This window comes from Mus pahari, chromosome 16 (genome assembly GCF_900095145.1).
Source record: "Mus pahari chromosome 16, PAHARI_EIJ_v1.1, whole genome shotgun sequence".
Lineage (NCBI taxonomy): Eukaryota > Metazoa > Chordata > Mammalia > Rodentia > Muridae > Mus > Mus pahari.
Genome location: NC_034605.1, coordinates 17754390 through 17766025, shown reverse-complemented (window position 1 = coordinate 17766025; position 11636 = coordinate 17754390).

Genomic DNA, 11636 nt, shown 5'->3' with positions numbered 1-11636 from the left:
CTTCATGCCACATTGCCGTGGCACAATAATCAACCTGCATGAAAGAATTAATACTGTTTATAAAGAATAAAGTTGGCAGGAAAGCAGTTTAACACTTAAACCGTAATTAGGGCCAAAAATCTCACAGCACAGATGAAGGTGCTTGCCTGCCACCAAACCTGGCGACATAAATTTGATCCCCAGAACCCACAGGGTGGGAAGAAGAGAACTGACTCCCACAAGTTGTCCTCCCATGCCACATGCACACCGTGACACAAGCACGTCATAAGACACACATGAATATGTATACCCACACAGAAATGAATTCACTTCCTTTTTAAAGAAAGCTTTAATATGAATGCAGTTGCAGAAATACATATTCTACATAGTCAAGCACGAGGACTCTGAGCAGAACCGAGCTTCATTTGTAGTCTTCTCCTGGGAAATGCCCGACAGTAGGGAGAGGGAACTTAGAGAGCCCACCTCCAGCAGGAAGGGACATCAAGTTGGGTTGCCATTCCACAGTCACAACTGTGACCCATAATTGTTCCAGTCTGAAAGAATTACAAGGATGGAAATGGACAGGAGCCTGAGGAAAAGAAGGTCCAGTGACATGCCCTAAGTGGAATGCAGCTCAAGGGGAGGTCCCAAGGCCTGACACTATTACTGAGGCTATGGAGCACTCACAAAAAGGGACCTAACATGACTGCCCTCTGAAAGACCCAACAAGCAGCTGAAAGAGTCAGATGCAGATTTTTGCACTCAACCAATGGACAGAAGCAGCTGACCCCTGTTGTTGAATTAGGGAAGGCTGAAAGAAGCTGAGGAGAAGGGCGATCCTGTAGGAGGACCAGCAGTCTCAATTAGTCTGGACCCCCAAGATCTCTCAAATACTGAACTGAACCACCAAATAGGCAGCATACAGCAGCTGATATGAGGCTCCCAACACACATACAGCAGAGGACTGCTGGGTCTGTGTTCATTCAGAGATGAGGCACCTAACCCTCAAAATACTGGAGGCCCCAGGGAGTTTAGAGGTCAGGTGGGGTGGGGGGTGGGGGCATCCACGTGGAGAGGGGGGTGGGGTGGGGAGGAGTTATGAGATGTGGAGCAGTTGGAGTATGGATGGGGGGGTGGGAATAAACTATGGAATGTAAAAAAATAATTAATTAATTAAAACCCTCAAGTATTATGAAAGCAAGATAATTTTCTTTTCTTTTTGGATTGCTCATGAGATTGAGATTGGTCTAAAAGGAATCCAATTATCACCCTTATTCATATAAAAATGGCAAAAATACTGACAGAAAATCAGGGAAACAATAGAGTATCAAGGTATGCCTACTGGTGTAATAGTGAGTGGTACAAATGTGAAGGGAGTGACCAGCCACCACCTATTCAGTGAGATGCAACTGAGGTCAAGAACCAAATACTAGTTTATCATGGACCCTAAGAGAATATTTATTATTATGGTGACAAATGAACATAGCAATAAAATGAAGCTTAATGTATTGCTATACCTAGTAATGGATGCATTGCTAAGCCCTCATCAGAGAAGTTTCTTCTTGCGGTAGATGGCAAGATTGTGAACTACAACTGAAAATTATGCAGAAGGTGAGAGTCTTCCAATCATTCAACTATAAATGGGATGTCTTTATAGGAGACGTAAACATGGGGGCTCAGGAATCTATGCAGAATAGAAAGACACAGATTATAAGAGCCAGAGGTAGTGGATGACTCCAAGGAAGCAGTATTTTCCAGGCACAGCACAACTGGCGAACATATGAAATCATATAGACTGTGACAGCATACACAAGACCCACAAAGCTCAAGACAGGAAAAATGCCAGCATAGAGGGGAAGGTGGACACAAAGTTCCACTCACAACAAAGAAGTTATCTGTAATTGCTATGTTCAGGTAGAGGGAAAATCTGTATTCTTTTTCAGTGGAGTGATTCTGGGTACATCAACCATACACAAGAATGGGTCTAGTGCTCAGGAGCAGCTGTCCAAAATACTGTGTATGCACGTATGTGTCTCTGAGTATGTCGTGTGTGTGTGTGTGTGTGTGTGCATGTAAATACTCAGGCTATTCTTTGTATTGCTTTTATATTTATGAAAGAGAAATAACAAAAAGTTTGGTGGAAGAAGAGTAGAATCTGGAAGAAGTTAGAGGATAGAAAACAATTTGAACAAATATTTCTTATGAAATTCTCATATTACTTGTTTGTTTTGAACTTTGTTTTGATTTGATGGTCTTTTATTGATGGAAAAAAAAGAGAAAAATCCATATATCTGTTGCCTAAAGAATCACTTAATTTGAAAGGTAGACCCTATCTTAGACTAAAATTCTGAACAAAAGTACTCCGTTCAAATAGTTCCAAGATGCAAGCAAGAGTCACTACCCTAATATGTGATAAAATATACTTCAAACTAAAATTGCCCAGAGGTATAAAGAGAGAACACCTTCAGTGCTCAAAGGCACAAACAGACATGTAGAATATTGGAAAAATCAGAAAACAAAAAGTTTTCAGGACACAACCAGTAAACAAAAATAACTGAGAAAAAAAGGAAGTGTGCAGTGTGCTGAACCAAAAACTGGCTGAAATGAATACAAAAGGAATGAACAAATGATTAAAAAAATTAATAAAAGCAACACATTGCAAGAATTGGGAAATAGGGGGCTGGTGAGATGGCTCAGTGGGTAAGAGCACCCGACTACTCTTCCGAAGGTCCAGAGTTCAAATCCCAGCAACCACATGGTGGCTCACAACCATCCATAACAAGATCTGATGCCCTCTTCTGGAGTGTNCCAGCAACCACATGGTGGCTCACAACCATCCATAACAAGATCTGATGCCCTCTTCTGGAGTGTCTGAAGATAGCTACAGTGTATTTACATATAATAAATAAATAAATCTTAAAAAAAAAAAAAAGAATTGGGAAGTATGTTTCGATAAAAACCGCAAGTGAAAACAGTCTGGGCTATTAAAAAATGCACCAGCTGGCTGTTTAAAAGCAAAAGATTCAACTGTAGTCTGTTTCTTAGAAACTCACCTAGTGGACAAATATGCACAAATTTAAAGATGTAGCCGGGCAGTGGTGCTACACGTCTTTAATCCCAGCACTTGGGAAGCAGAGGCAGGCGAATTTCTGAGTTCGAGTCCAGCCTGGTCTACAAAGTGAGTTCCAGGACAGCCAGGGCTACACAGAGAAACCCAGTCTCGAAAAAACAAAACAAAACAAAAAAATCAAAAAAGAGGTAAATACACAAAGCAAAGAAAAACTGAAGAAACTCACTACGGTTATTCTTATATCTTACAAATTACATTTGAATTTATGACCACTCACACGGGTAAATTCATATGGCAATTCTAATGAAAATGTGCCAATGCAGTACTGCTTCTGACTCTTGCTAAAATGCAAAACAAATCAATTGTTTTTGTCTCTGACATCACTCCCAACTTCTAAACTCATTGATTCACATTTTGGTAGCACAACTTAATGATACAGTCTGGTGGATATTTCTTGGATATGTGTCTTTTGAGGCATGTGGGAATAGGGCTGCTGCAAACGCTCTCACACAAAAACAGGCACAAAAATGAATTCCATTAAAAACCACAACTAGATTTGTCTGTGCCAAGAACACAGCTCTTCGTTGTGATTGTATTTTCCACAGTAGTCGACTACCTCTTCCTGTGTAAGACAGACAGATAGACAGACAGACAGACAGACAGACACACACACACACACACACACACACACACACACACCATGAATATGAACTAAATGCAGTTAGCAGCCCAGGAATGCAAAGGAACACTATCAAGAGCGAGATAGGCAAGGGTAGATTGCCTGACATGTCAGAAACCGGGAGACTGAAACTAGGGATGGGATGGCAAGTTCTAGGTAGACAGGAGTGGGGACGGTGATAAGAGCCTGGCCATTTCCCACAATGGGTCTCGTAACAACCTGTACAGCTATTAGAAAACCTACATGAAGTGCTCTTACAGAAGTGGGGCTGGGGGAGGAGAGGAAAGGATGACCTCTGGAGATCCTCGGTCCTGGAGCCTGGACACTTCCTTGCCTTGTGGGTTTACAGAACATACAACGGTTACAGGAGGATTCCATGTCAGGGAAAGGCTTTCCTGGCCACAGGAGTTGACGGGCATAAGTAACCAATGATAGCTGGCTGGAAAGAGGGAGATGAGGTAGGATTATCCCATTCAAGGTCTAAAAGAGATGCTCACAAGGGGCTCAGTAAGCTCAATCAGAGGCTGCTTGTGAGCCATCTCTGTGTGTTTCACTCCCCCTCAGGTTTCCATATAATAACATGTAGCTATGGACAGAGGCTCCTTAGTGACAAGGGCAGCAAAAAACAAAGCAAAACAAAACAAAACAAAACAAAACAAAACAAAACAAAACAAAAATCCTCTTGAGCTTTGGGCCATGAGACCTCAGAGTTTTCTTCTGTGCTGTCTGTCCAACCTGGTGATTCCAACACTGCAGTCAATTGGAGGCTGAAAGGGCCTGGAACAAGGGTTAGCAAGACTAGCAGTTGGGTGAGGATAGGAATATTGTTTGGTTACATGGAAAAATAATATGCCACATCAACCCCAGTAGAATCTGTGTGACAAGTTCCACAGACCGAGGCGAAAACTTCGAAAGGAGGACTCCTGGAACCCGTTGTGGAACTCTTGCCCAGAACAACATATTGAGCCGTAGTTCTCATGGCAATTAATCTGTTTTGTTTTCTTATTCCTTTTCTTATGTACGGAACGTTCCTAGTAGCCTAGGCCACAATCTTACACAAGAATAATAGGTAAGAAACCATCCCTTGAGATGGGGTCACTAACATGACCTTATCTTTGGGGAAACCAATACTTTACTTTATAAATCATTTACAAAATTATATAATAGTATTGTGATAGATAAAAACTTTCCCAACAATAAATTTTCATATGGCTACATATGTGTCATTGGAGGTGGGCTTTGGTATATGGTAAAGAAAGCTTTAAATAAAAAGAATTAAAATTATTTAAATTTACGTGTTGAAGATTTATTAAAAAAAAACCCCAGGTATTAGATGCTAAACAGTAATTGACCATAAAGATTTATTAACCTTCTCTTGGAAATATGCCACTATCCTTGGATGACTGCCCCACTGAATCTATCCTTTCAGAGTTGTAACACTTGGATTTCTATTAATAATGATGTTACCTGTTCTGTTTGTGATTCACCGAATACATCTTTTCAAGTAATGCTTGCTTGATTTGTGTGCTTTACTGTGCCAAATGATAATTATGGTATTTGTGATTGCTTCACTGAACACATTTTCTAAGAGTAATAATATTTGCTTTTTAATGTATAAAACCCCTGTGTGAGAGTTGCAAAATACACTCAGATTCAAATTGCCTCTGTGTCTCTGTTTGGTACCACTGAATCCTTACCCACCTAGCCTTCGAGGACCCACCTCCCAGGGACCCCCATACTCGACTGGGGTGGTCCGTGACAATAACATCTAGCAATGGGAAGACCACCTGCTGGAGCGCACCAAACACTGTACAGACAGAGCCAGGCGTGCGTAGTAGGCCTACCACCCTAATTACCAGGAGGCTGGAACTGGAATCGGATGGTGCATTCCTGGGATTTCTAGGCATACAAAGAACAACCTAGACTCCCGGTGAGGATGCCAAGGATTGTTTTCCCACTGCCAGCTCACTTCTTCCTGGTCCCTTGTCCAGATAACCAGCACTTCACCTCTGCAGCCTGCCCCTTGACCTTCCTCCCTGGTCTAGTCATGTGTTCTTCCTGCTTCCATCATTCCTGCCATTGTTGCCAAGGATGAGCCTATGGCTCACTGTGGCAATATTATGGCAGGCTTTATGGTGTCTAGGTGAGGGTACCAACATTGTCACACTGACATCCGGGACCAGAAAGGGCTAGTTCAGTTTGGAAGAGGATGATCAGGACAACCGGCTGTGATGCCCGAAGCCCAGGAACTTCTTCATGACATTAGCCATGGGTCTTCCTGGCCCGTGCTACATCTATCCTAAGGCTGCCCTCAGGTGCAGTGCAAGGATGTAGCTGTGAAATTACACTGAGCAGATCCAGCAACTGCCAAAGCAAGGTGTCCAGGGACAGCAGCACTAAGGCAATCGCAGGAGTGAGTTCTGTGAAATAACGCTGTTGCCAAGCAACATGTGTAAACACAAAAGCATGCAGCATCTGCCTGGTATAGTATATGCAAAGTGGTTGGACAGCCTATGTCAGACACACACACACACACACAAAAAAAAACCCTGATCCTTGCTACTGGCAGGGAAACCATTTTTGCCTGGACTCTCAAGACTGCAAAGACAGAAGACGAAGGGAACTCCGTTAAATTCTTTCTAGCTCAATTATCCTGGGTTTGGAAAATTCCCTTTCTGAAAACTGCATCTAGCCTCAGTTGGTCACTAAGTGATGAGTGAAAAGACAAACCTACTTAGCATGCACACCCAAGCCCACGGACAGGTGCCTACAGAGAATTCTATACACATGCCCATATCCTGTTTACTCAGCACTCCCTTGACACGCAAAGATTCATGGGCTCGGGATGGAGCACTATATATTTCAAAGCGTGCATAGTTATCCACAATCCATAGACATATTTGGGCACTCTCTCAGGGTTTCTCTTGCTGCTGTGAAACACCATAGTCAAAGCAGCTTGGGGTTCAAACGGTTTATTCAGCTTTTGCATCTATTTCACAGCTCTTCTTGAAAGGAACTTAAGCAGGGCTGGACCATGAACTCGAGCTGCCGCAGAGGCCGTGAGAGGATCTGCTTCCTGGCCTATATTTCCTGGCTATCTCAGCCTGCTCTCTTATAGAGCCCAAGACAACAGCCTATAAATGGCGCAACACACAAAGGGCTGGGCCTCCCTCACTAATCACTAATGATGAAAATGCCCTACAAAAGTATCTACAGACTGATCTCATGGGAGCATGTGCTCAACTGTGGCTCCCACAACTCCAAAGACTCTAGCTTGTGTCCAGTTGACACAAAACAAGCCAGCAGAGTCACAATATAGTCCTAAACATCCAGGTAGATAGAAAGGTCCATGTACACCAGATCTCTTACTTGGGTACAGAAAGTCACAACTGCATATATCCCCAAGTGTGCTTGAAGATATGCTCAAAACCTCTAGCACAAACACGCACATGCATGCCCACACATACTCTTATCCATGATATTACCAAACATGTGCACATAATCATAAGCAAAGCAAATGTTCATGAGCATATTGACATTTGTGCAGAAACTCATTGATCCTCACACACTTAAAAGTGAACTCTTATCTGTCTTGTAAACCCACAGGGCCACACTTGCTCCTGTTTTACCTGTATTGAGTTGTGGTTTTTTATGTTTTACTTTTGAGTTATGTTCTCAGCTTGTAGCAACTGTTGGGGGATGGTTTGAGGCATTGTGTGTTCAGATGCTGAATTCTATCCCCAGACACCCAGTTTCGGTCTGATTCGGACAATGGCATGTTCAACCATCTCTAGTCTCTGTAATGTCCAAATTGTTTTCCGTAACCCCTGACTGGTTAACAAAAGAGCTGATCAGCCAGTTAGCTGGCAGAAGAGAATAGTTTGGGACTTCTGATCCACATCAGGGGGTCCCAGACACACACACACACACACACACACACACACACACACACACACACACACAGACCAGAGGGAGTAGAACCATGAAAAGAGGAAGTGGTGGAAAGACCATGAGGATCCAGCATAAGCAGGACCCCAAGCGAGTTTCCATGAGGACTCCCATTGAGCATAGCAAGTCAGGAAAGACACGGGTTGGAGGTAAAGGACAATGGGACTGAGAAATAGGCAACCTTAAAAGGTTAGAATCACTCAGAACCTGCACAGGTAGGCTTGCAGGTTGTTAATAAGCTTGGTGGGTCTTTGTGTCAATTATTTGGGAGCTAGGAGAGGAACAGATAAGGCTATCATCATTAAATTATTTCCTACAAGCAATAGTCTTGTCTTAGGCTCCCAGGAACTGCAAAAACATGTGCCTCTGGACATTTTACATACCTGAGTGTATGCACTGCCCCACAGATGACACCTCAACCACACCCACAGCTGTAGAACACAGGCCAACAGGAGGCCCATCTGATAGCGCCTCCCCAGTGCAGTCTCTCAGGCACTCAGAGCACCTTGAGGATGTCCAAGTATCAGACAATTGTTTGGTTTCCCTGCAGATCTGTTTCCGTGTTTGTTGTGCTACATGCTAGTGTCATGATTAGGCTGTCAATGAGATTAGGATCACTCACATGTCAATGCTGGGTAGTGCTGAGGTATCGAATCTTCACATGGACCTTACTGCAAGCCATGGCCACTCACAACTATGAAATTGTGGATTTCTGATAAGTGTGGTTTTCTGGATAGGCCTGGGCTGGGGTATGGCAGGTACAGAGACAAGATGAGCTTCCAGTCCCAATCACTCTGGACCTTTCCAGAGTTTGTCTTCATGGATATTGGTGGGGTGCAGGGCTGACAATCATTCTGGACCTTTCCAGGGTCTGTCTTCATGGATGTTGGTGGGGTGCGGGACTGAGCATGTGCAACTAAATATAGAAATGCCATCATCCTATCCTAGAACCAAGATGGCTGTTAAGGTGTCTGGCCCACTGGAAGCTGAGGAAGTTTCATTCCATCCTGAGCTACATAGTGAGACCTCCATCTCAAGAAACCAAATCCAAAAGAAAGGCCAGAAGGCCAGAAGCCCATATTCACACATTTGTGTTTGAGCACCTGTATTAGAGCCTGAAAACCTCGAAGAAAATCCCTGTGAGAGAGCAGTGGGGTGAAGCTGTCCTGAACCTGTCTAGAGATGAACAACTGGAGGGTCACCCTATGCTTCAAAGCTGCTCACCATAGTCTCTGCAACGTGACAGAGCTCTACCCACTTGCACTCAACAAATACCTGCAGAATAAGTAGAGAAAGTGCACTGCTCATTCCAGGGACCAAAGACCGCCTAAAACAAGCCTCAGCACTAGCTAAGACAAGTCCCCTCCTGCGTGTTGGTCAGAGATGTCTAAGAGACCCACAAAACATGCAGCCCATTATTATTACCTTTGGCTGCTCCCTTGAGGTGAAATGTGAATCCCCATTGACGGAGACAATATGCACTTTAGGAGCAGGACCCGAGGCCCCCAAGCTGGGACTCACCTAAAAGATTTCTCTCTGAGGACTAGCTTTCTGGGTACCTGAAGACACCTTGGAAACTCAAAAAAGGAAGGAGGAAACAGCTGTCCTACACAGCTATCACACCTAGGAACCACATCAACTACTGGCATGGCATAGTAACTCTAAGGCTACAACAGTGACACACATAGTTTGGTGGTAACCAGCAGCTCTCTAGATGGACTTAAAGCCTTTCAACAGGACACAAAGCCTGCCTGGTACTGGAAACCTAGCTAAATACTCAGTGCTAGTCAAGTCAAGTTATTGTAGGAAAACATACAACCAATACTTTACTAAACCAGCATTAACTCTAACATTAAATATCTGTTAATAATAATAATGATAATAATAACAATAATATAAAGATATATACCTCTGGGCATGGAATGGGGGTGTAGAGATTATGAAAGATTGGATAGATGTCAGGGCAGTTGGGCATGCCCTACCCCTCTCAGAGGCAATTATAGGAGGACATATAGTGCTGACCTCCTTTCCACCTGTAAAGACCTTATACTTTTAGATTATCAGGTTTCTCCACCTGTTCCTCTATCGTAAGTCTATCCACAAGTCTGGCTTTGGATGTGATCATATTTTATGGAGGACTGGAGGTCCTCTCTAAGCACCGAGTTAGCACCCATGGGATTGCCTGGGATATCAGGAAATCCTAGGAAGTCAAGAAAGAAGCCAACCACTTGGCTGTTGAACAAGATCTTACAGGTTCTTCAAAAACCCAGCCACATGGCTTACTCCTCCTGGAAGCCTTCCCCATACACACAGAGGGACTGAGTCCAGCCGCATTTTCATATTTCCAATTGTTTGCATAACCTGGAGCAGGGCTCCCACATACACCCCTGAAACCCTGGGCCAATTTACTCTGCATCCCTCACTCTCATGTATCAGGAAAAACGAGTTGACGACAGGAGACAAAGCTGTCATACCAGTAGGACAATGGAGGCTGCTTACCACATGGCAACTGGGAAACAGAGAGAAGAGTCAGAACATGACAGCATACGGTCCACCACCTCCATAAGGCTCCACCTTTCACTTGCCACCACTTCCTAATATCTTGGAAATGCAGATTTCAACGCATGAATTTTGGATGGCAATATATCTAGATAATAATATATGGTAACAGAGGGCTTGGGCTCTCTACATCTAAGGCTTTATCCTGATAGGAAGTCATCCTGCCCATAGCAAGTTTACTGTCTCACTAGTGAGATTTTACTTAAAAAAAATTTATCTACTTATTTTAACTGTGTACTAACTTCCCATCATATTTGGGAAATCAGGAGCCTCACAGGACTGCTCTATTTTTACTAAAGAGATTGAAACGTTTGCTGATGTGTAGCTTCTAAGTGTTAGTTTGAAACACATACCTGTTGATAGCTGCCCCAGACACAGTAGTTATAAAAGACAAGCAGACTAGATGTCCATCAACAGATGAGTACTTATTTATCTTCAGAGATAAACGAACTTAGCTGAGTTTCAGGCAAGTTTGTATAACATTTTCCACCAGATAAATTGGGTCATTTCTCTCCTAAGTTGTCTTTCCAAAGGTTTTAAAGGTAGCATACCAAAAGTGGGTTTTGTTGTGTAATGTTCATGTATGTAATCATATTATGACCCCTTCTTCCTTCTCTTGAACCTTTATACTTCTGTAAGTTACACACAAACATAAGAGTATATGTGTGTGTGTTTGTGTTTGTGTAAAACTTATTTATGTGCATATATAATTTAAGATTTCTTTAGGTTTGAAATTTTCTTGCATTAAAACAGTAAAACACGATCATGCTCATCCCTATTCTCCCTACCCAATAGCCCATATCTCCTCACAATTTAAAATTTTTTATGTGTTAAAGTATGATTGTGGGTTTTACAAAGCAAGATTATTTTACTTTACATAATATCTAGATCCATTTATTTTCTATAGATGTCACGATTTCTTTTTCTTTTGCAACTAAATAAACTTCAGCAATATATTTTATCAGACTTTCTTCATCCTCCCATGTGTAGAAGGACATCTCTGCCGGCCCTTGTTCATAACTCTAACAACTAGTACAGCATATGATATGGATGTACAAGTGCGCCTGCCACGCGTTGCCTGAGTGTCTTCTATCTATATATTCATAGTTGCAGGTCTTTCAAAGATAAAAGGAGGTGACAAAACGCCTCACAGCATACTGTTAATTATTAAATCAGTACTCCTGGAAACTGCTTAGTTCTTAAATATTCCGCTTGAATAAACCACGCTAGACGTCCCTGGTTTCTTTTTTTTTTTTTTTTTTTTTTTTTTTTTGTTTTCTACTTTTTTTTTGTCGTCACAGGTTTAAATCAGAGCAACAAACACTTTCATCTCAGAACCCTGCCCTCTTTCTCATTGCTGAAACACAGGAGCCATAAATCAAATGGTTCTCAAACTGTTGA